Consider the following 26,251-nt stretch of genomic DNA (forward strand, 5'->3'; position numbering starts at 1 on the left):
ATGATCTAGAAAATGAGGTAAGCAGTGAGGTGGCAAAGTTTGCAGATGACACCAAGTTGTTCAGGACAGTCAAAACCAAAAGGGATTGTGAAGAACTACAAAAAGATCTCAGCAAACTGAGTGATTGGGCAGCAAAATGGCAAATGAAATTTAATGTGGGTAAGTGTAAGGTAATGCATGTTGGAAAAAATAACCCAAATTACACGTACGACATGATGGGGTCAAATTTAGCTACGACAGATCAGGAAAGGGATCTTGGAGTTCTAGTGGATAGTTCTCTGAAGACATCCACGCAGTGTGCAGCGGCAGTTAGTAAGGCAAATAGGATGTTAGGGATTATTAAAAAAGGGATCGATAATAAGACAAAAGATATCATACTTCCCCTATATAAAACTATGGTATGCCCACATCTTGAGTACTGCGTGCAGATGTGGTCTCCTCACCTCAAAAAAGATATATTGGCATTAGAAAAGGTTCAGAAAAGGGCGACTAAGATGATTAGGGGCTTGGAACGGGTCCCATATGGGGAGAGGCTAGAGAGACTGGGACTTTTCAGTTTGGAAAAGAGGCGATTGAGGGGCGATATGATAGAGGTATATAAAATCATGAATGGTGTGGAGAAAGTGAATATAGAAAAATTATTTACCTTTTCCCATAATACAAGAACTAGGGGACACCAAATGAAATTGATGGGTAGTAGGTTCAAAACTAATAAAAGGAAATTTTTCTTCACACAGCGCACAGTCAACCTGTGGAACTCCTTGCCCGAGGAGGCTGTGAAGGCCAGGACTGTATTAAAAAAGAGCTTGATAAATTTTTGCAGGTTAGGTCCATAAATGGCTATTAGCCAGGGATAAAGTATGGTGCCCTGGCCTTCAGAACAAGGGCAGGAGATGGATGGCAGGAGATAAATCACTTGATCATTGTCTTCTGTTCTCCTTCTCTGGGGCACCTGGCATTGGCCACCGTCGGCAGATGGGATGCTGGGCTGGATGGACCTTTGGTCTGACCCAGTATGGCCATTCTTATGTTCTTATGTAATAAACATGGGTTTTTGGCCCAAGGTTCAGGTTGCTAGGCCGAGTTCCGCTGCGCCTTACAATATATTGTCTAATATAAGTACCTTACGCTTTCAATAACAGATTTAAGAAGCTACTAATAAATTTAACTGACAATTTCCTATAATGACAAATTTATTAATCTACAACTAATTAAAAAATTAACAATAACTATTAACATAACAGGCACGTACATAAATATAACTGCCTTTATGGCTTAAGGATAATGTCTTATAGATGGCACCGGCCAGTTCAGGGGGTCAGTGCCACCGAGGTGTGGGTCAGCTCCCCACAGACACAGACTGATGGAAATGTCGGCACCCTTCAGATGACAATCCTGAAGCCTCTCAGCAACGTCACTCTGGTAGCGGGCTCTGAGGTCTGCAGCTGTGGGTACACAGTACCTGCAAGCAGGCCAGGTCTCTACGCACAGCGCACCTGCAAAGCGCCACCTTGCAGTCTAAGCCAGCCAGCCAGCCACCGCCGCACTGACAGGTAAGTCAGGACAGGCAACAGTCTTGCGCCTCTGTCTTCTTTCTTCTGTCTTCACCCCAAAGGGCTGGCCTAGGATATTGGTGGACGCCCCACAGAGCCACACCTTCCCGTCAAGGGCCACCGCCACCCCCGAATGGGCTCCAAGCTCCGTTTATATAGAAGTGTCTTATGCATATGTATAAGATAATTTGCATAAGTCCTTTACATATGGAATTCTGAGGGGGATTGGCCCCTCGACCAATCACAATGTTCATTTTTCTTATATTATAATCAGCAGTGAGATCAGCTCATGCATATTCATGATTCTTTTGAACTCAATTCAAATTCTCGGGGGAGCTACCAGTCAAAATTGAACCGTTGCAGTATTGCCAATGGGCAACTAATAACGAGCTCATGCTACTACCCTGACCAATGGGGACTACAATGCCCAAGTTGATGATATTACTCAACAAGGGGCTAGTCTAAGAGCATAGATCTCTTAGCCATCCTGACAACATATAGACCCCTTCCCCTTGAGTTTTCATAAATGTTTTATGAGTTAGTCAGGCAGACCAATGTAGCACATCTTTTCGAACACCTGGCAGCTGTTGAACAGCACGGCTAGTTTTTATACACAACGACCATCACCTAACACTGTGAGGCAGTGTGTAGTTAGCTGAAATGAAACATGAGCGGGGAAAACACTGGCTTGCACAACCAAGGCTTGAATTTCTTCTGTGGTCGTGATAAATAGCTGGCAACCAACCTCCCAAATGATGATCTATTCCTTCCCTCAGTACGCAGGCTGATCCCCTCGTTCAGATGGAAAAGTTCCATGAAGGGAAACAAACCAGGAAGAAGAAAGCAGAGCGGTTAAAGAGTATTCCAGAAATGAGCTGGACTGAAATGAGACAAAAGTAACCCTGAGTTAAAGCAGAAGACAAATCACCTCTGCACCTTCAGAAAACACATCAGACTAAGAGCTAGCCTGAAGAACAGAATCCTTGACCCTAAACATTGAGGCACCAGCACCAGCATCAGTCAAGATCTATGGCCAAGACCTACCTACCACAGAGAGCTTTACATACTTGGGTAGTAACATCAGGTAAGATGGGAGTGTCAGAAGAGATATCCAGAGCAGGCTCAGTAAAACCACAAGTGTCTTCATGAGTCTGAATGCTGTATTGAAGTCATCACAGTACAGCATCCACACCAAACTGAAGTTTTCTTTTTATCAGAGCTGTGCCTTATCAACATTATATAGATCAGAATGCTGGCAGATGACAGAGTATGACCTCAGTAAATTGTTGACCTTTCACACCAGAAGCCTTTGGAGGATCCTCTGTATTTTTTTGCCAAGAATAATTTCAAATCAGGACCTGCTTGCCCAGTGCAAGCAAGATGACACAGCCACCATCATTATGAAAAGTCGCTGACAAGTGATTGGGTATGTACTCAGGAAAGAAGGAAGCTCAATCGCAAAGACTGTTCTGCACTGGACTCCTGAGGGGAAGCAGAAGTGAGGACAACCCAAAACAACATGGTGCCAGACTGCTGAAGCAGAAATGAAGAGCGTGAATCACAACTGGGGCATTATTGAGAGGCTGGCCAGTGACAGACAGAAGTGGAGAACCTTTGTTGCTGCCCCGCATGCCCATAAGGATAAAGGACAATGATGATGATGATGAAAGCACCACCACTTCTGTCTGGTTTTAAATGCAGGACCTTTTATGCATGAGGCAAAAGTGCAACCACAACACTACAGCAACTGAAGACTGGGAGCCTTTGGGCATTTTCTATTGCTACAGAAACCACCTCTTGGGAGACTTTGGTCCCTTTTCTAAAGCTTTCCCAGTACCCAGTGTATCAGCCAATTTCTCTTTGAAGAACAGGAAAGCAGAAAGTCTCAGAGGTGTCACTGTGTCAGTCTGTAACTTCAAAAAACTAACACCCAGTCCTATTGCACCTTAGAGATTTGCACATTTATTAGGTCATGAGCCTTAGTGGGTAAAACCTACTTCATCAGGATGGGCACCAAGAATTTTATAAACTCAAACAATGAGCACAAATGCTCCAATAGCTTCTCCAATTTGCCCTCCTCACAAAAAGACACAACACAGCCAAATCTTCCAACCATTAAAGCTCCCACCCTCTCTACTTTTCCAAGGACATTTCCTTGCCAGCCCCCTAGGCACCCATTCAACAAAACAGGAAACCCAAATGCAGGAGCCTCAGTTGAAAGATTCTCACTACAGCTTGCAGTGACAGGGAACAATTGGGTCATTGAAGGCCAGAACACTGGACTACAACATCCTTCCTTGACCTACGTGGCAAGCAAGACCATGTTGTGGGAACATAGCACCCTCACCTGAGCAGGGCAACAACCCACTTTGGGGATCCTGCAGCCTACGACCATGAGATGAAGCACTGGACTCTTGCAGCCAATTGTTTCTAGCTGTCTCCTCCTATCCTGTACGACTGGCTCTCTTCTTCCTCACCACTATTAACCATAGGTGGGCAAAATAAGGTCCATGGGCTGGCTAGAGTCTGCCAAGCCTATGGAGCCAGTCCACAGCCTGCTCTTCCCGGACCCTCTGCATCACCCCCTCCTGGTCACACCTCTCTCCTCCCTGCTTGAACCCAGGCTCTCCTGCTCCTAAAGGCTTTTATTAAGTCATTCATCTGCCAGATATGCATAAAAATCATCACCAACCTTTAAAATCCTTGCACCGCAGTTCTTACGATTACAGCTGGGATTGTTCATGGAAAATGGTCCCTTCACACCAGAGTCTGAAGAGAAATGTCGCCCTCCTGCAAACTGGAGTCAGCAACAAGACGGGCCAGTTCGATGACCTAGGGAAGGAGAGTGGCAGAGATGGGCCAGGAGAGAGTGTCCAGACAGCAAAGAACTGAAGGCGGGGGGGGTGGTGCAGATTGTCAGCTTGGGGTCACAGGTGCCCAGCAAGCAAGGTCCTTGTAGGTGTAATGGTCAGTGCTCAGGGCTCTGAGTCCTGCAATCTGAATTCAAATCTCAACAGGACCTTGCAGTGCTGCATTGGTTTAGCCAAATCATTTCTAGTCAAAATGCTTTGCTTCCTTGCCCTTAAATCACCACAGGCAGGATTTTCCCTCCTGACAGGTGATTGATGCTCAATTGAGCTAGGTCTCTAGTCCAAAAGTTGGCACCCTAGAATTTAACAACCTTCTAAGCCCAGCACCTCACGGTAGGGAAGGTCATATCCAGGGTGAGATTTAAACTCTCAGTCCAGAGAAGGCCATAAGCAGATGCCGCCATCTCAGATTACTCTGCACCCTCACACCAGTTCTACACCCCACAGACCCCTCCTGCTCTCTGGTTTGTCCCTGCAGGCTACATTGCCCCACTTCTGTCTCCCCTCAGCCCAGTCCTGTCAGTGGAGCTCCCAGGGCCATGCACTATTTCCTGCCTGAAGGGAGCCGGAGGTGACAGAGTAGAACAGGGCACTGCAGGGGGGGGACCACCCACTTACCTGGAACGTCACTCTCAGCAGCCAGGCTATGTGAAGAGCAGAGCCTGCACCAAAGCTTCAATGTTTCTGCCAGGGACTGATGGACTTTGCATGGCATGCTCAGACTCCCCTGGGCTTCTTACATGGGCTGCTCTCACACAGCAGCTCAGGGTTTGTGTAGTTGTATTGTCTTCAGTAGGGGTGCAGGTAAGACACAGGCCTCCCTATGAGTAGGATTTGAACCCACCCAGGGAAACCCTCTTGGATTGCTAGTCCAACACCTTGACCGCTCAGCCATCACCCTGTGCTTGCTCCAAGGCCAGAAACACTGGGAAATAGCCACAGGGCCCACGCCTGAGATCCTCCACTATACAGAATTTAAACAGCAAACCTGGCTCCCATGGTAGAGGGGGAGTTTGGGAGACTCCTTGCTTAGCTGTGTGGTTAAGCATCAAACCAGCCCCCATCTGTGATTGTGACCCCCCCCCCTGCTCCCTGCACTAGCAAAAAGTGCATTCACTGCCAGCTATTAAACAAAAGACAAAACTGGGGCAAGTTCATTAATAGGACCAGTGGGAGTAGTAAATTAAGCTAAGTGGGATGGGGGCCATTTTGGGCTATGGCTATATAGCAGTGTGATTCCTGACTAAGCTATTCTGGAAGAGGTATCCCAGAATAGCTTAGTGCAAAATAAATAATAAGAGACACACATCTAGAGCTGGAAGGGACCTCAGGAGGTCATCTAATCCGGTCCCCTACCCCCTTGGCAGGGCCAAAAGCCATCCCTGAGATCTCTTTGCCCCAATCCCTAAATGGTCTCCTCAAGGACTGTGCTCACAACCCCAGGTTTAGCAGACCCCTGCTCAAACCACTCAGCTACCTCTCCCCACAGTGGCACCCCCACATGCATTTCAAAACAGCACTCGGGTATTTTGAAATAGCACATACATGCACAAAGAGCCTGTTTTGAACTAGAGCTAGTGGAGACACTATGTCATATTTGAAAGTAGGCGCTATTCCCTGACTCCACAGCCCATATTTCAAAATAGCTATTTCTACTCCTTGTACAATGAGGTTTAACGATTTTCGAATTACGGCATCAGCTATTCCGAAATTCTTTCAAAACAGTGCTTGCATTGTGTAGCCACTCAGGCTACGTCTACACCAGTGCCCTTTCAAAAGGGGAATGCAAATTAGGGAAATTAGAAATGCAAATTAAGTGCTGATTTACAAAGCTTGCACTTCATTTGCATAATTGCATTTTCAAAAGCACTGTAGCTGGTGTTCTTTTGAAGTAAAACCCCGTTTTCAAAAGCACCTTTTGCCCTGAAAAAAAGTTAGGAAGATGGGTGCATTTGCAAACAGGGGTTTTTTTGGGTTTTTTTTAATGTCAAAGGAACCCCAGCTACACTATTTTTTGCTTTCAAAAGCATGTCTTCCAAAAATAGGTTACGCAGCTGAAGCGTGAGAGATGTAAAGCAGAGCCTCATTTGAATTTTCAGTGTCCCTCATTTGCATTCCTCTTTTGAAAGAGGAATACAAGCATAGACAGACTCCCACATTTATTTTAAACTGGTGCCTCCTGTTTTGAAATAACTTTGCTATGTTCACCTACCTGCTGTGACTAGCAAAGGTGGAGAAATTGCCCTTGTAATGCATAAGAAAATGTGTGTGCCCACACCTGACTCAGGCCAGCCCCCACCTGGGACTACCCAGTGCTGCTGGTGTTTGGACCCTGTCAGGTAGAGGAAATGGGGAAGTTTTACTCACAAGGCAGGCTGGGGTGACTCCTTGGACAGGTCTGGGCTGGAAAACAGTGGGTGTCACTCCAAGACTGGGGGTGTAAGAAGTGTCCTCACTTCTGATACTGATCGTACACCCAGTGCACATATCACATAGTGCACATGGTGATACTGAACTACCCCCAGTGCATGTATCACCATGGCAGCTGGACAGCTTTTCCAGCCTCCAGCACTTGGTGGGGGTGTTCTTGGGCAGTGCAGACTGAGTACTCAGATGACCTGTGGCAGCTGCATTGGGGAGGCTTGTACCAGCACTGGGAGCTCCCTAGAAGTGGGAGGAGCACTGGTTTGCTTGGCCTGCTCTCTCTGAGATGGAAGTGGGGAACAGAGAAAGCTAATGGAGCTTCTGAGGAGGGCTGGTGCCCCTTGGCAGAATGCTTCTGCTGCCACTTCCTGTGGGAGGTGTGTGGTTCAGCATGAGCTGGCAGGACTGGCTCTGTGCTTTGGGATGCTGGGGATCCTCACCTGACCTGCTTCCTGCCAGCCTCTCAGCCTGTGTCCTTCAACTGTTTTGGCCTCCTGCCCAGAGCAGCCAGGTAAAGGAAAAACCAAGAAACGGCCACCCATGATTAACTGGCTAGAATGGGGCTTGACCCTATGATGTTGGTGTTAGTTGTACCCCACACTCACCAATTGAGCTAACCAGCCTAGGGTAAGGAGGAGCACAAGGGGCCCTTTCAGAAATTAGCAACAGGCAGCCATTGGCCACCTATTATTGCCACTGGAATGAGATAGCTGTCCCTGCCCGCTGCTCTGAATCCCAGCCAGACATACTCTCAGCCCCTCCCGTACCCTGAACCCCAGCTTGCCATCCCCTCAGATGCTGTCATCCATTGCCTACTGCTCTGAGCCCCAGTCAGGTGGCCCCCCAGACCCTGCTGCCCCTCTCCTGCTGCCCTGGGCCCTCTCACCTGTCCCCAGCCAGCCTCCCCAACACCTCTCCATTGCACAGTCAGCCATTGAAAGCTTGGGCTCGTCCCAGGGGCTGTGTCACAGCAGAGAAGGCCTATGGGTGCAGCCCATGCCTGGGGGAGATTCTGCACCATTCATGTCCCATGCAGGGATTTTTCTTCTCCACAGGATAAGGAAATTTCAAGGGGGAGCAAAGAGAAGCCATAAGAGGGGTCCCAGGCCCCTCTCAGGCAGTGTGGGAAATCAGTTCAGCACTGGGGCAGCTGGGAGAGAGGTGATTTACCACTGGGATGGGGGCAGAGGTGGGTGTGCATGGGAGTGAGACTCCCCATCACTCACAAGCGTGTGCACATGGCATGAGGGAGGCTTTGGGGCGTCTGCAGAAGCAGGTTTGGGGCAGGAGCTGCTCCCTCAGCCACAGCAGAACATAGCTCCTGCTGGCTCAGGGAATTGTTTCTCTGTTAGAAACATGCGGCAGGAGCGGCTGAGCACTGACCTGTCTGAGAGGGCCAGGAGCCGACACACTGGGAATGTGACTCCCCAATGCTCAGTGGCTCAGGACGTGATGCTGAGCGTGAAGCTAATTACTAGAATGAAAGGTATCACCTCTCTGCGCTACTAACAGACAAAGAGCTTTGGGGGTTTCCTCCACTGCTCCCCACACCCACTCTGCAACCACCTCAGCCAGCCACCTGTCTGTGTCTGTTACTCCCTCCTCCGGAAGGCTGGCCGCCATCTCCTGCCATCTCTCCGAACTCTCCAGCATGGCCCACACCCCTGGGATGCTGCAAAGGAGGTTAGAGGAAGCCCTGGCTCCAGCTGCTCCATCGTTTACACTCTGCAAAGGTTTCCCATCGGCATGGCAGGCTCTCCCGCGTTTTATTTCTGGTCTACACTGCAAACTGCTGCGTCTTTCTTCCTCTGCCCCATCAAAGGCCAGCAGAGATCATCCCGAGGCACTTTGGCCAATTGCTGAATTCTGTTGACCTCTTTATTGCCCATTACAGTGATGCAAGGCAACCCTGGGGACAGAATTATTCACACTGTATTTATGGTTGGTTGAGGAGTACTGGAAAGGGGCTGTAACTGCACAATAAGCCAGCTGGTGGGTCATCACCAAATGGGGCATGCAGCAGTGTAGCATGCTCTGATTGCTCCTTCCCTCACTCCACTTGTTCCTGGGCAGCAATTGGCATACAACAGTAGTCAGGACTTTTCCATGCTAAGAAACTCCTCAGCTAGGAACATCTATGTAATTCGTGGCTTTTCTCCTATGTCAGCCTGGCCCAAATGAGTTAGATTGGAGCTTGGGATCCATTTTACTCCTAAAAACCATTTTGAGGGCAAATAAAACTTTCACCAAGCATTAGGTAAAATGCCAGGAGATTCAGAACCAAGTATTCCCCTGAGTGGAGACCCAGGTTTGGATGAACTGCAAAGGGATCTCTGTCCTTGTGCACAGTGCGAATGACCACCATAACATGCACAAGAACAGAACAGCTAAAACATCTCATGCTCAGGAATTCCCTACACAACTGAATGCCGAGGGACACAGATTGTTTTTGAACATCCTGCAGTGTTGTTATTCATCAAGACTGTGGAACTGTAATTGTGGATCATTTGCATAGAAATCAACCACAAACTAGGAGGGTGGTGAAGCATGGAATGGTCTCCCCAGGGAAGTGGTGGAGTCTCCATCCCTGGAGGTGTTTGAGTCTCGCCTCGACAAAGCCCTGGCTGGGCTGATCTGATGGGTTTGGTCCTGCTTAGGGCAGGGGGCTGGACCTGATGGCTTTTTTTAGGTCTCTTCCAGCTGTATTGTTCTATGTTTCTACGATAAAAGAATGTGTGGATCAAGAGGACAGCAGAAACAAATGTCAGCAGACACAGTACAAGCACCTGACAATGAAACACAGGTACACAACAAATGAATGGAGGTAAATGGAAGTATAAGAAACCGTTGCAATACAGCAATATCAGTTTAGAAGAGCTGTAGAAATGGGGTCCCTTGGTTTGCTCTGAGATACACAGCTCTGTTAGTAAGTATTTTTAAGTGATGACTGGAGCCAGGGAATAATAATAATAATAACAAAAGCAACAACAACAGCACTCGCAAATGGAATAGATTACTCGTGTTCTCTATTAACATGTCTAGTAAGGACCTTATCTGTCAAAAGTCATTTCCTGAACCATTTTTTTCATCTCTTGTTACAGACATACTTGCAGTTTCAAATTACCAAAAGAATTGAAACTGGAGGGTTTATACTGTGATATTTTGAAAAATAAAATCTGCAGAATTTCCCACACTTTTCAAATCTTGGGCCTGGAATGTTTTAAAAGTGTGGCACGAAATTCACCCAGGAGTAAAACCCGGTGTGTAAGAGAGAAGAGAGACAATACACTCAGCGTACGGGTCAGTGGTCTCACCACACCAGCTTCCCATGGACCCACCTAAAGTCAGTGCCCCATTGTGCTGGGTGTTGCAAAAATGCATAAGGAGGTATCTACACACCAAAGTTATTTTAAAACAAAGGACCATTTTGTATTCACATGAAAACATCAGGAAGCAGGGTGCTTTTGAAAGTGGGGTTTCCTCTGGAATGAACCCCTTCTACACAACTTTTTGGCTTTCAAAAACAGCTCTTCTGGAAGTGCGATCCCACGTGACTATGCAAGTGAGGCAGGAGATAAGTTAACCCATGCCTCATTTGCAGTTTCAAGCCTACTCGTCTACATTGTGCTTCCGAAAGCAGAATGCAGTGTAGCCATAGCTACGCTGTTCACTCACTATTCAGTTCCACTGGGGAGGGCAGCAGCTTAACCTAATGTTTTCCCTGCCTTTGCCCAGCACAAGCCTGATCAGGCTCTCACCTTCCCCTGCGTTTTGATCATGTTGTTAATAAACTCTTGATTCTGAAAAGGAAAAGGAAGCTTGTGGCATTCCTTCTGTGAAGGGCAGCACCCATTCCAGGAAGAAAACTGAAATTAAACGTGAAGTAAAATTGGCATAATTAAAGTAGGCTCGGTAGTGAAAGTGAGGAAGATAGTGGTAAAAACACACACATATAGAAAGTGTAAGGAAGTAGAATACGTAAAAAAATTGTGAGCATGTATCACATTACGACTCGTGTGTACGCTGTTCTTAAAATAAGGGTTACAAAAATATTTAATAAGGACCATCTTGAATGCAAATGCATTGTGGCTCTTGAATTACTGAGTTTTTACCAAATTTAAAAAAAAGATTCCTCTTCCTATTTGGTTGCCAACTCCCTACCTTAGCTGGGGTTCTTTCAAAAGTTCCCATGGAGTGTCTACACACAAAATGAGTCCTTTTCGAAATTAAATTAAAAGAATACATCCCTTTCTTTCAGAGGCCCTCTTTTGCTCCTGGATCAAAACAGCATTCCACATGGTGCTGGATTTTTCAGTCCCTTGACCATTCTTTTGAAAGAGCAGGGCTGGGTGGACACTCGCTATTGAAAAAGTTGATTTTTTTTAATCCACTTTTTTATGCGCACACGCCATATTTCAGAAGAAGTTTCTCTGGAAGAGCCGTTGTGGAAGACCTTCTTTTGAAGCATTGCTGTAGTGTAGAGGCAGCCTGAGCGCTGGAGGAAATGAGGTGCCCTGCAACCTGTGGGGTTTACAGATGCAGTGGAAAGCATATTAGGTTTTTAAGTTGTGATAATGGCTGTGTGTTAATGCTAGTCAACTAAAGGGTTGTAGGTTCAAATCCTCTCAGAGTTGCTTTAACTGGCCCATGGTAACAAGGGCAGCTTTTGCAGACCAAGCATCACGGTAAATGTGGCCAAACGGGCTCAAGATGAGGGAAGACAGACAGAACTGGCCACTGGGAACGAGGAGTCTCTGCATAACATGGAGGTGGGTTCACACTCCCCCATGCCTGCAAAAGTGAAACAGCAAGACGAGAAAAGGAAAGTTGAGCTGACTTCTTCACACTGAGCCCTGCTCAATGCCTTTTGGTGGTGCTGCTTTCTGGAAGCGTAATGGTAAAAATTCTACTGCTCCTTTTCCCTGACTCTTAGGCCCAGGTCACCCCCCCATCCCTCATGTGCATAGGATGGTTGGGCAGCTGCAGCAGGACCCACGAAAGCACAGGACCTAGTGCAGCCACCTTCACTTGTCCTATCAATGGAACAGCCCTGATAACAGACAGACCTCAAGAAGAACACCCCTCCTCTGCTTTCACTTACCCCAGCTCTGCCCTCTCCACATCTGCTGCTGCTGCTATGGCTTCCCTGGAGCCTCTGCCAGCAGCACACACTCAGCTGGTTGCAGTTCTCTCCATGAAGCCAAGGGAGGGGTTTTGCTCTCACTTCACAGAAGCTCAAGTCCATGGAATGGGGCCATTGGCTTTGCTTGCACACCAGCCTTTCTCCTCAGCTGTCATCTCTGAGCACAGGTGCAGGAAGTGAGGGAGCAACTGTGCCAGTTACAGAAGATCTCTGAACACTCTGGATCCTCTGCAGAAGGCTGGGTTGGAAACACCCAGGTAAGCGTTAGAGGCAAGCACTCAGTCAGACATCCACGGCAGGACATTGTTGCTGTGTGTGCTCGAGATGCCTTGAGTTCTACACAGCAGTGAGAAGAGATGAGCAGTTGGAGTCACCCAGCTCTGCCCCTCCTAAAAGGCTGGTGCGTATGGAAATGCCGTGTGTTCTCCTGCTGAAGAGCGAGAGGGTGGGAAAGGGCCTCTTCCACACGGACTTTTCTAATGGGATTGGAGAGGTCAGAATGAGGCCATTTCTTGTGGCAAAAAAGGGGTGTGTGTCAGCAGTGAAGTTTGAAACTGTGTCCCTCACGGAGAGCACAAACCCAATTGAGGGGAAGACAGAGCCTTGGGTCAGGCACCTGCGAACACTTTGCTTCTGTGCTGTGACAGGGTAGCAGAAGCCCTCAGCAGCACAGCCTGATTAGTGGGTAGAGCATGAGACTCTTAATTTCAGCATCATGGGTTTAAGCCTGCTGGGTGGGTCCCTTCTTGCACAGGTAATTTCAGCTTACAGAGCAATTCTCTAAAACCTTTCCCTGATGTCTTGGCCTCAGGCAGGAAAAGTCTGCTCTTTGTCCTCAGCTCTAGTAGAAGTGAAGAGTGGCCAAAATGATATATCCAACATCCTTGGAGAGTGAAAAAGGATTGTCTTCTCTTCAGTTCTATCCCCACCTGCCCAAAGGAAAGAAAAGAAAACCCTTCACCACCTAACTGTCCCCCTTCAGCGCTCTGTCACTTCACAACTTTCTGCATTGGGCCTATGAATGAGCTACAGATACCAGGGAGAAATAAGCAAATGAGGTTTGTATTTTATAGGGCTTCATCTGGACTCTGGGCCTTTTCTTGGGAGATTGTAAGCTGTGTTTACAGTGTCTCATTTTGTCATCCCCAAGACTTCTGCTCCCACCTCAGCCTGGCACTACTATTCTCTAAGACGTTCATTTTAGCTACCTTCTCAACACATCTCTTTAGTTCTTCACTGGGGGCTTCTTTTTCTTTCAGCAACTTTTCATTTGTAGTTATTGCACTAGAAACGTCATGCTGGAAGTCACAGAGATCTGGACATCTGGGCAGCTGTTCAGTCTTCTCCGGTTCCTGTTTGAGGAGATAGTTTTCCTACTCCAGTAAGAGAGTTTGAACCTTGACTTCAGACAACTTTGCCTCCAAGGTAGACACCAGAGTTGATGACAACTTTACATTTGTCCAGCTCCTCTGTCAGCTTCAATCTCTCTTTTTCCCATTCTTCTTTTGCCTGACTAATCTTGCCAGCCACTGATTGAGATCTGCTTGGTGTGTTAAAGTCTTTTAGCTAAATTCTGCAGTTTCAAAGTCTAGTTGCTGGTTTTCAAATCTGTTTTCTCAGCCCTCTTCTTCACAGACACCTTTTTTTTTTTTTTTTTTTTTTTGCCGCCACATTTCTGCTTGAGATCCATTTAACTCCTGTAATTTCAGGTTGGAAACACTACGTTCCCCATTTAACAGGGTTATTTCCTCCTTCAGAAGAGCGTTTCCTTCTCTGAGCTTTTCAGACTCGCATCTTTCTTTTTTCCTTTTGATGTTTCTCCAGGAATTCACATCGTAGCTCTTCTCTCTCAACAGTATACTTCTGTGTCAAGCTTTTCAACTGCTCCCAGAAAAGCTGTTCCTCCTCCTCCTTTTCTTCCTGCAGTCTGTACCAGAGCTCTCATCTTTTCGTTCGTCCAAACACCATTCTGGAGCAGCTCTTCCTGCCATCAGTTAAAGTTCTCAGTATGGTTACAATCCCCTCTAACTGGCACAGAATTGTCAGACTGTTAAAATCTTGGTACAGCTGGTGCTTCTGAGCTCGCTGTGCGTATTTCATCTCCTCCAGCACTTATTTTCCTTCCCACATCCAGAGTTTGGCTGGGGTGCACAGGAGGTGAGTCAGGTTTAATGAAAGTGGAATTTAACCCAAAACTTGGATCTTCTCAGCATCTCTACTGCAATGGTTCACAACCTATTTACTATTGTAGGCTATGCATGAGACCCACAGTGTGTTATGTGGGCTACGTCCAGTACTACCTGTATGTTCATGAAGATGTCACAGCTGGATGCTGATTTAGCTGCAAATGGCCATAGGTTGAGAACCACTGTTCTGACAGGTAGATACTGGAGCTGGTGTGAAGCCAGCCAGAGGAGGTGAGCGCCCTTTTGCGCACAAACAAGGCAGAGCAAAGACAAGGGGATGCAGCTCTTTAAACTTCTAAGGTGGGTGTGACGCTCCTTAGAGGCACGCAGGACTGTGAAGCTCCTGCTCCCGCCTGCCCTTAGAATGAGGGAGCCTGAAGGCATCAGCCCTCTCCCCACCAGCAGTACAAGCACTCTCCTCTCCCTGACATGGACTTTGCCATTCCTCTGCATGCACACGATAGGCCCCTTGCAGCTCCCCACCACCCAAGTGCCCTGCAGCACCCAACCCTTAGTCCCCCAGACATGCTCACAACTTTCCTCGTCCCTACCCCAAGGGAACATGTCACATGCACTCACTAGCAGGATCTCCAAGTCCTCACTCCACTTAATACACAGCGTGGGGAGTTATCGGTAGAGAAAACAGGAACCAATCTGTTACAAAGAAGAGAGATTCCCATGAGACAAAGTGTGAATACTGGAAACAAATGGCTACACCAATCGAAATTGAGATCATGCTTGTTGGATCCTAATTTTGACCCTCAGGCCATACCCTTATTTGCTACAGGACAGCTCCCCACAAGTGTTCCTACAGTGTCCTCATCCAGGCCGGCAGAGACCTCCACTTTCAGAAGTTCAGACTGGCTGGTTGCTTGACTTACCATGGGAGGATGAAATCTCATCCCCTCCCAACTTCCCTTATGCAGTTACAGAATGGGGCCCTTCAGCCCAAGAGGTCTCTTGTGCAGAGGGGTGGCTTTTGCTTTGTAGCTCTTGGCCTTTTCACACAAGAGTGATCTTGCCTACCTCCTTCCCCTCCCCATATGCTTGCCCAGGAGGTTACACCAGGATCCTGGGGCCAGATGACAATGGTTAGGCCCTCTTGGTGCTGGGGTGTCACAACCCATCTTCTTCCTTTAGTCTCCTTCAACCACAAAGTGAACCAGGGAAGTAAGGTCGGAAAGGGGCAAAGAAGCAAGTCAAGCTGACGGGAGCACGCAACACTCATCTCGCATCACAGGGACACTTGCTTTAGGTTTTTTCTTACTTGCGATGGCCGAGAAAAGCATCCACAATTGAGAAGTGATGGTTCCAGAACGCTGCAAGCAGCTGCTCACCTAGCTCACTTGGAAAAGTGTTAGACTGAAGAGCTAAAGGTGCCTGGCGTAACCCCAGGCTTCAGCAGAGGCCTTAGTGAAGGAGGCTGTGGAATTGCAGGTCTCTCTTTGAAACTTGGCCAGTTTCTTTCTCTGATGCTGGCAAATGCTCCTTTGAAAAGCCTAGTCATCTTTCTCTTTTCACCTAGGTGCCAGCCCTATGCTTCCTTTCTTCTGTCTTTGAGCCAAAGATGAAGCACCCAGTTAAGGAGAACTTGCTGAGCCCTCCCTACATTCCACGGCTCTACCAGCTGACTTATAGAAAGGTGGCTGTTAAACCTTCTGGCCACAACTTTCTCCAGGTTAACCCATCTATACGTGTTAGAGCAAGTGCCTCCCAAGTGGCTGGCATTTCAGGAGAGGGGCAGAAGAACCCAGCTGAGATTCTGTGGTGCACTGGTTATCACAAAAGTTCCCCAGATGAAACCAGCAAGAAAGCAGTGTCTCACTTCTCTCCTGGCAGGCATTCCTGCTTCTCTGGCTGGCCTGGGGCCCAGTATTCCCTGCCCCTATGAGTGCCAGCGAGCAGACAGCCTCCAGCACGTTTCAATGAAACAGTGAATACTTTTGTAATTAATCACACAAAAACATTAGCCAGCACCATTGGCCAAGTAGCCTGTCATCTCCTTGCTGTCTGCTATGGGCAGAGAGGCCAAAGAGGGAAAGGAAACAGACTGAGTGGCTGTCAGGGAGCAATGTAGAGCCATGATGGAAGGGGACTCCAGCATGCGCACACCCTTTGGTGGCCAGCCTGTTTGGCATGGGGGTTTGGCTGCCTCCTTCCCTCTCCTCTCTCAGCTACTTCCTTTGCCTCAGGACTGATTGCATTGACCTCATGGCCCAAATGCTTGCTGCCCAAAGGCACACTGTGAGAGACATGCTCTCCAGCCCATGCAGCAGAGGAAGGCTTATCACTGCCTCAACCTGAGGTGGAGGCTTCCTAGTGGACCTGGCCCGGGTGAGGTTGGGGCTTCCTTGGACCCAGCCTCCCAAAGCTCAGAACCAGATGCACTAAGCCCACATTACTCCTCACATAGGAAGGAGCAGCAGGAGCACTCTTCCAAGGGCACCAGTCCTCCACAGCAGCTTCTCTGCTCCCCGTTTCCTCCCCAGGTCTTCTGACTCAAGGGCTCCCTCTCCAGAGAGTAACAGAGAGGGAGCCGTGCTCGTCTACATACTATCAAAACAAAGAAGCAGTCCAGTAGCACTTTAAAGACTAACAAAATAATTTATTAGGTGATGAGCTCTCGTGGGACAGACCCACTTCTTCAGCCCAGAGCCAGACTCAATATTTAAGGCACAGAGAACCAAAAACAGTAATCAAGGTTGACAAATCAGAAAAAAATATCAAGGTGAGCAAATCAGAGAGCAGAGGGGCGGGGGTGGGGGAGTCAAGAATTAGATTAAGCCAAGTATGCCAAAGAGCCCCTATAACGTCCCAGGAAATTTGCATCCCAGTTCAAACCACATCTGCTTTAGAAACAGAAGCTGCTGAACACTCTTTCATATTCAAATTTGACACATTAACACGTGGTTTGAACCGGGATGCAAATTGCCTGGGAGATTATAGGGGCTCTTTGGCATACTTGGCTTACTCTAATTCTACACACACACACACCCCACCCCTCTGCTCTCTGATTTGCTCACCTTGATAATTTTTTTCTGATTTGTCAACTTTACTGGTTTTGGTTCTCTGTGCCTTAAATATTGAGTCTGTTCTGGTCTGGCTACGGTCTGAAGAAGTGGGTCTGTCCCATGAAAGCTCACCTAAGAAATTATTTTGTTCGTCTTTAAAGTGCTGCTTGGCATCTTTTCTCTAGGAAGTGAGGAAGTCATACAAACAGGACTCTACTACTCCAGCCAAACGTGCAACCCTGCACTTCATCAGAGGCAATTGTAGTACTCTAGAAATCCCGTTCAGTCCCATTCAAGTACCCATGGCTAAGTCCGTGCTATGAAACTAGATTGACTATGTTAAGGTCAATTTTGTAGTGCCCAGTTTTAAGGAGCTGGAGGTCAACCCAGGAGAAAAGAGAGGCTCACAGCTATGTGTCAACATGCACCATCAATGAGAACAAAAGTCCCCGTGGTGCTGCTCAGCTGAGTGACGTTGGAATCGCTCCTGAGCAGCTGCACAAGCACACAGCTGACAGGGAACAGGGCCACAATCACAGGGCCACATCCAACCCTGCTGTGCTTTGGCTCACTCCACGGCACAAGGGCTCAGCTCCCTGGGATGCACTGAGTGAGGGAGCTGGCAGGTGGAAGGGGTCCGATGCCCTCTCAGCTGTGGGGCAGGTCACCCACATGCCCCTGAGCTCCGCCCATGCTGGAGGCAGCCGGACAGCTTAAGCAGCACACAGTGTCAGATGGGGGTAGATACGCGTATTTGGGGAAGGGGTCCTGAGTCCGGCATCCCAGCCATGTGCTTCAGCCATGGCCCTGACTTCCTCTTCCACATCCAGCCTCCAGGTCAGAGCTGTTCCCGTTCCCTCCAGGGGGAGGGGTGATGTTCAAGGTGCTCTCCTGTGCCATTGCACGTGGCTGAGCACAGAGAGCCCCAAACCCCCTGCGTGCCGGGCGCCAGGTTGCTGTTTGAATTCTGTATTGTGGATGACATCAGACCTCGGCCCTGTCTGTACCAATGTCTGTAACACTGATGGAGCTCACACCTGTGATGGCTGAGCGGCTAAGGTGTCAGGTAACAATCCTACAGGGCTTCTGTGTACAGGTTCAAAGCCTGAATATGGCGATGTGTGTGTGTGTTTCAGCCAAACCCCTATCCAGGGCAATACAGCTGCACATCCCCTGAGACACTCTGCAAATGGGCTGCTTGTGGGCCGAGCCTGCTGCAAAAAGTCTCTCTGTGCTGGAGGAAATGCTGAGGGTGTGGCTTGGTCATGGCTCCGGAGACATGCTGGTTGCTGCCACCTTTCAGGAGCTGAGAGCAAAGCTCCAGGCAAATGGGTGTCCCCCTTTTTCTCCACTCAGATCTGTTTCTGAAATGGTGCCCTGCTCTGCCTCTTCCACCAGGCCCTGATGCTCTCTGCCCCTTCCTGTCCCTGCCCCACCTCCTGCTCCCCTCAGGCAGGAAATAGTGACAGATGCCAAGCTCCATGGTAGCTCCACTGACAGGATGGGGCTGGGGGAGCCAGAAGTGGGGCAGTGGAGCTTTAGGGGATGAGCCAAAGGGCAGATGGAAGGTTAAGGGTGCACAGATGGTCTGAGCAGCAGACAGGGATAATAGCTGCTGTGAGGTTGGCTGAGCTATCTAAAATGGTGCCTTCTGATCCAACCTTCTCTGGGGATTGAGTTTTCAATGCCACCCCGGACACTCTCTTCCCTATCTGTGAGGTGATGGGCTTTCAAGCCTTCTCTGGCTCTACTTTCTTAGCTCTCTTTGCTTTAAGCTGCTGGTTGAGGAGGAGAGTGGGCCAGGCGATTGGATGAATCCCAAGCATTGTTACAGGCTGGAGGTCTGACTGGCTCAGTAGCAGTTTTGCAGAAAAGGACCTGGGAGTTGTAGTGGACGAGAAGCTGGACATGAGCCAACAGTGTGCCGTTGTAGCCAAGAAAGCTGATAGCATATTAGGTTGCATCAAGAGGAACGTTGCCAGTAGAGCCAGAGAAGTGATTATTCCTCTTTATTCAGCCTTCGTGAGGCCGCATCTAGAGTACTGTGTCCAGTTCTGGGCCCCCATTTATAGGACGGATGTGGATACACTGGAGAGGGTCCAGCGGAGGGCGACCAAAATAATTAGGGGGCTGGAGCATATGACTTATGAAGAAAGGTTGAGGGAATTGGGACTGTTTAGTCTACAGAAGAGAAGGCTGAGGGGGGACTTGATAACAGCCTTCAACTTACTGAATGGAGACTGGAGAGAGGCTGTTCACAGTGGTCACGGATGGCAGATGACGGAACAATGGCCTCAAGGTGTGGTTGGAAAGGTCCAGATTGAACATTAGGAAAAACTTTTTCACTAGGAGGGTGGTGAAGCATGAAATGGTCTACCAGGGAAGGAGTGGAGTCTCCATCCCTGGAGGTATTTAATGTCTTGCCTCGACAAAGCCCTGACAAGGCTGATCTGATGGGTTTGGTCCTGCTTAGAGCAGGGGGCTGGACTCGATGGCTTTTTTAGGTCTCTTCCAGCTCTATTGTTCTATGATTCTATGACAGAGCCATGGGCCAAGCCAGTGGGAAATGGTGGGGTGATAACAAAGTCCACAAGTAGCTGTATTCTTTCCAACCCACTCGATGCAATCCCAGGGTTGCGGTGGCTGGAGGGTAGGTGGTGGAGATTAGGAGGACACACCCCCCCCGCCCGTGGTAACACAGGCTGTGCACTCACACAATATGTCTTACAGACCTTTCAGGGGCTGGCTCAGTGGCAGGTGATGACAGGAGGGTGTGAGCCACAGCAGTAGCCTCCCTCAGAGCAGCTGAGATAAGCACAACAGCAAGGCCCCTGTGGCTTGATTTGTGGGGAGAGCTTTATATAAGAGGAGATTCCAGCCAATTTCTGGGAGATTGCTCTAAAAGTGAGACACTGTCCCCACAACTTACTGATGGAGCCTAGAGCGTCTCTGACACTCCTCCAGATCCTGGTAGCATAGAACCATAGAATCACAGAGTTGGAAGGGACCTCAGGAGGTCATCTAGTCCAGCCCCCTGCTTCAAGCAGGATCAACCACAACTAAAATATCCCAGCCAGGACCTTGTCAAACTGGGACTTAAAAACCTTGAGGGATCAAGAAAACACCACCTCACTAGGCAACGCATTCCAGTGCTTCACCACCCGCCTGGTGAAGTAGGTTTTTTTTCCCTAATATCCAGCCTACACCTCTCCCTCTTTAACGTCAGACCATTACTCCTTGTTCTGCCATCTGACAGCACTGAAAACAGTTTCTCACCATCCTCTTTAGAGCTCCCCTTCGGGAAGTTGAAGGTTACTATTAAATCACCCTCTCAGCCTTCTCTTGTGTAAGCTAAACTGTGGAACCCCACTTGTTATACTTTTCCAGCAGGATTGAGAACCATTAAGAACTACTCTCTGGGTACAGTTATCCAGCCAGTTATGCACCCACCTTATAGTAGCCTCATCTAAATTGTATTTGCCTAGTTTTTTGGTAAGAATATCATGAGAGACCATATCAAATGCTTTACTAAAGTCTAGGTAGACCACATCTACCACTTCTCCCCTATCCACAAGGCTCATTATCCTATCAAAGAAAGCTATCAGATTAGTTTGACAAGATTTATTCCTTACAAACCCATGCTGGCTGCTTCCTATTACCTTACCACCTTCCAAGTGCTTGCAAGTGCTTGCAGATGATTTCTTTAATTACCTGCTCCTTATCTTTCCTGGCACTGAAGTTAAGCTGACCGGCCTGTAGTTTCCTGGGTTATTCTTATTCCCCTTTTTATAGATGGGCACTATATTTGCCCTTTCCCAGTCTTCTGGAATCTCTCCTGTCTCCCATGATTTTCCAAAGATGATAGATAAAGGCTCAGATACTTCCTCTATCAGCTCCTTGAGTATTCTAGGGTGCATTTCATCAGGCCCTGGTGACTTGCACACATCTAATTTTCCTAAGTGATTTTTAACTTGTTCTTGTTTATTTCAACTTCTAACTCTACCCCTTTCCCACTAGCATTCACTATGTTGGGCATTCCTTCATCAGACTTCTCAGTGAAGACCGAAACAAAGAAGTCATTAAGCATCTCTGCCATTTCCAAGTTCCCTGTTACTGTTTCTTCCTCCTCACTGAGCAATGGCCCTACCCTGTCCCTGGTCTTCCTCTTGTTTCTAATACATTTATAAAAAGCCTTCTTGTTTCCCTTTATGCCTCTAGCTAGTTTGAGCTCATTTTGTGCCTTAGCCTTTCTAATCTTGCACCTGCATTCTTGTGTTGTTTGCCTATATTCATCCTTTGTAATTTTTCCTTGTTTCCATTTTTTATACAATTCCTTTTTTATTTTGAGATCATGCAAGATCTCCTGGTTAAGCCAAGGTGGTCTTTTTCCATGTTTTCTATCTTTCCTACACAGTGGGATAGCTTGCTTTTGGGCCCTTAATAATGTCCCTTTGAAAAGCTGCCAACTCTCATCAGCTGTTTTCCCCCTCAGTTTAGCTTCCCATGGGACCTTACCTACCAGCTCTCTGAGTTTACCAAAATCAGCCCTCCTGAAATCCATTATCTCTGTTTTGCTGTTTTCTGTTCTACCCTTCCTCAGGATTGTGAATGCCCCAGAACACCCTTAGTCGTGGTTGTGTCTAAAATACAGACTGTGATCAGTGACCCCAGCTCACCCCCCCCCACCCCCCGGAGGTGTTTTTCACAGTACTTAGGTCTGTCCAATAGCACAGGGAAGCTTTTCAAACAGCCAACTTGCCTGGCCTGTGTCCCCAGCCGGCCAGAGAGTGGAGTAAAGGTTCCCAGCAGCGCTGACTTTGGGCTGTGTGAAAATCCGTTTGCAGTATAGGTGAGGTGGCTGTGTAGTAAAGGCACTGAACTGCCCAGCAATTGAACGTCACACGCACGGGTTTGAATTCCATCCTGCTCAGGTCTTCATAGGCTTCATTCCACCGCTTTGGTGCCAGCCCAAGTCTGCCATTCTGTTTCCTATACACCCCATCCCTAAGCCTGCCGGGTCCCAGCCCCCTCTGCTGGGCAGACTCCAAGCACAAGGGACCTGGATGATGGTGGGATGGGTTCATTTGTACTGACAGGGCCCAGTCTGTCCCCTGCATCAGACCAACACTGCAATCCCTGTTGCCTGGGGCTGAGCAGGACCCCAAAGACAGCCAGGCACAGGAGAAGGAAGCAGCAGCCCTTGGTTTCTGCTGTAAAAGATCTGTCAGGACATGTTTAGACTGCTAATTAGGTTGGCAATAATTTACACATTGTGCAGTATGCAAAATTCATACTTATTGCAAAATACCTTATTCCAGAATGGGTGCCACATACGCCGCAGGTACTGAGTTCCAGAATGGGTGCCACATACACCACAGGTACTGAGTTTCAGAATCAGTTCCTGTCCCAACAGGTACGAGGAATAACGGACAACGAGGACTACTGGAACCAGAACAGCATGCCCAAGTTAGCAGCACCTTTTGGGGTGAGCAGAAAAGACTCAGTGTTGCTTTTTTGGGCTACAGCGGGATCCTAAAATACCAAGTGCCATGTAAGCCATAGCCAAACGGTTTTCTATGAACATGATCACAACTTTGTCACAAGCACACTGGGTTTACACACTGCCAATAGCGCTACGGAAGTGACAAGGGAAAGAATGACATGTCTGAGACATCCGCACAAGTTTCTGATTCAAAATCTTACCTGCATGCTTTTCACGGTGGCACCCACATTTATTTCCCTTCCTATTCTCTGGCAAACTGGACATCATCCAACCTAGGAGGGATGGAGCAAGATGGTGAAATTAACATCTTGTTATGACAATAACAGAGCCAAGGTACACAGTTCACATGTGCACAATGAATGCATTGTTATATTTCTTTTGTACATTTCAACTTTGTCTTTACATAGTAACTGGCATTCCTCTGGGTTCAGTTTCATGTATTAACTTACCCACTCAGCAATGTCCTGGACATTCCTGGCCAATAGAATTTTGATGCTATCGACTGTCTCGTTTTAATTGTTCCTGTACGTGCACGGTCATGAAACATCTTAAAGACCTTTAGGGCTTTTTGCATGGTTTGCACAACGGGACCCTTTCTTCCTTTGGCGGAATGCAACATTTTCCATCTGTTAAATCAGAGAAGATGGAGAGCAGAGGCTGAGTTAGGATTCTGTGTCCCTTGTGTGAGATGAAATGTTATGACCCTGCCAGGGAGAGTACTTCTGCACCCACTTTACAGAGACGTGTTTTGTGGCACTTTCCTGGGGACTGCAGTTTGTTCCACACAGGCCCCTTGCCTCTCAAAATCTTATAGCCATTTCTGTATCACACACCACCCCTCCCACCCTTCCACGTCAGAAAGAGCAGAGAAGGTAGGATCCTGTGTTGCAGTCCTCGGTCTATCCAAGGGAGTGAGAAGTTCTGAAGTACCAGAGCTGCAGGGCTGACCTTGTTGGGGGGCTTTCTTAGGGGTCATCATCACACTCCACCCAGCACTTTTGCTGGAGAAAGGGCACGACACCCATCTACCATGGTGCTTCCCTGTCACCCCCTCAGTTCTGGTAGGGCTGGGGTGGAAGGAAGAGCACTTGTAAAAATGAAGCCCGATGTTGCACTGAAGCCGCAGCAGTGATGAAAAGGCCTTGAAAAACTGCAGATTAAATGCATGTCCCAAATATTCAACGCGTGTAACACGGGAGGCATCGGAATGCAGTGATTGCACGGGTTGAATTACAGTGCGTGGTTAGAGCTAAGGATGTTAAATGTCGTATAATCAAGTAGTCAATGGTTTTTCCTTTGACTATTCAATTACTTGGCAAGCACTTCTGGTTTGAAAAGTACAGGAACATGCCCCCCCGGGGTCTTGTACAGTTCACATCATCTACTCAATTAGATATTCTATTATCCCAGAAGCATTTGGTTACTGGAGAGTCGTACGCTCAATGAGCTGATGACACCCCTAGTTAGGGATGGATTGTTGAACAGAATTCTGGGACCCCTTTTGCAATTCATGTTGCCATTAACTGGATACACTGCCAAACAATTTTCTAACGTACAAGCTCATGAAAGAATTATTATGAATATTCATATGCCATTGTCTTGATATTTTCAAAAGCAGCGAAGGCAAAATTTTGACTTAAACAAAAATGGCCTTTATAATCTCAGTCCTAGAGCAGATTGGTGTTAGGGTTACAAATACCACCAGTGGAGTGACACCAGGGCCATTCATTAAAGGCTGAATGTTCTCCTGTAATGCCTCAAAAATGAAGAAGAGCAGAACTCCGTACTTTCCAAAGAGGAGTTGGCAGCAAAGAGACTAAATTCAACCTGCCCGATTTATTCAGCCCTTCGGGGCAGAAGTTGCTCCTCAGATCGGCCAAAATGTTTGCAACTTTTTCTTCAAAATATTTTCCTTTCAGTTGTTAATAGGGAAAAACGTTCATTGCACACAGGGACCAGGATGGCTTTGGTAAAGCAGTGGTACACAGCCTTTGTAAATGCAAGATCACTTCTACCTAACACCCTTGTCCCTCTTCCTTCATGACCCTTCTCCACTGCTTCGTCCCTGCTCACTTGGCACCCCCAGTTCCTTCCCTCTACATGCTTCCTTCCTGTCAGCAGGCAGGGGTAGACTGTGGGGGGAGCAGATTGTGGTGTTCGGCTAACAGATTTGCAGTGTGAGAACGGCTCTGACAAGAGCCTGGTGCTGGGCTGGGGAGCAGGAAGGGGTTCAGAGTAAATGTCTGTAACGGAGTTTAGCTCCAGGATGGGGTTTCTGACTCCGGCAGCAGGTCAGCCTGCAGCTGGAAGCTGACTACCACAGAAGGCGCCTGAGTGGGAATGCAGTACTAATGCAGGTTTCACTCCCACAAGCATCCAGCAAACTCCTTCCAGCCTAAACCCTGTCGTGCACACTCTCTGCTGCAAGGTGAGTCTAAAGCAAGCATGCTGAACCCAGAATCCAATCACAATGGAGCCTTCCAATGCACAACAAGTCCATTAGTTAGTTATAATCAATGGAAACGACGTAATCTGACGAACAATGTAACCTTGTTTGATAGGCCATAAATTAGTTCTAATACATGTATGTTGTGATACTAATTAAATACAAGCTGTAGGCCGGCCCTAGGCCATCGCTCCAGGCAGCTTTGTTAACCTGTGATGTTGGTGTTTCTGATGTTAAATTGTAACGCAGCAATAATTGTATTAGAAGGAAAGTTTGTTCCTCTTCATCTCATCCCACAATGATGTGAAGGTGGTGTTAGGAATCATAAGCAGCTAGCACGAGTGAGTGGTGTAAATGGTTAGTATGAATGAACTAACAGTAAGTATGCTGGATTTGCTCATCTCTTCGGGTGTGAGCCAGTGCCCCGGTGGATTATGGACCAGTTCACCACCGCGGGTGTGAGCCAGTGCCCCGGTGGATTATGGACCAGTTCACCACCGCGGGTGTGAGCCAGTGCCCCGGTGGATTATGGACCTGTTTATCACTTTAAGAACAGAACTGTGTCTGCTGAGAAAAGCAAAACTGATAGAAAAGAAGGTCTGTTCCTAAATACAAAAGTTAATGAGAAAGAAACAAACACTAAGGACACTGTGCTGCTCAGCACTCATGGCTGAGGCAAGCAGAACTGGGGTGAGGTAAGCAGGATGTTTCAAAACTTGTCATGGACAAGCACCCTCCTGGACTGAGGGTGTGACCAATGGACGGAGGAGCTCCCCACATGGATCCAGGGGTACCACCAATAGACTGAACATCACTGCCTCCTACCAAGGGGATAAGTATTACCTCCTTTCACCCCACAAGTTAGAGTCCATCAACTGATGGCATAACAGGGTGACGTGCACGTCTGTCTCTCTCCTCAGTCAACTGACCAAGGTTACCTGGGGTCTGGCCAGCCCCAGAGGGTGAGTGTGAGGGTGTACGTATATACTTGGGTTAAGAATTAGGCTGTTAAACTGGGATAAAAATTAGACCTTTAACAATTCAAGTTACACATTACTTTTGATTTGCTTTCTAAATGTTAACTATTAACTATTCAATTTCAATGTGGTTTTTAA

General features: G+C 47.8%; 1 long non-coding RNA gene across 1 annotated transcript; it reads right to left on the reverse strand.

The window, feature by feature from the left end:
• Positions 1 to 2,296: 2,296 nt before the first annotated feature.
• LOC142001600 (uncharacterized) lies at positions 2,297 to 26,251 on the reverse strand. Its single transcript, XR_012642530.1, has 6 exons — positions 23,140 to 26,251; positions 22,891 to 22,962; positions 22,496 to 22,664; positions 14,756 to 14,830; positions 4,246 to 12,919; positions 2,297 to 2,433 (listed from the first exon to the last, which is right to left on the reverse strand). It is a non-coding gene; the product is annotated as an uncharacterized LOC142001600 (long non-coding RNA).

The sequence above is a fragment of the Carettochelys insculpta genome, chromosome 25 (assembly GCF_033958435.1).
Source record: "Carettochelys insculpta isolate YL-2023 chromosome 25, ASM3395843v1, whole genome shotgun sequence".
Taxonomy (NCBI): domain Eukaryota; kingdom Metazoa; phylum Chordata; order Testudines; family Carettochelyidae; genus Carettochelys; species Carettochelys insculpta.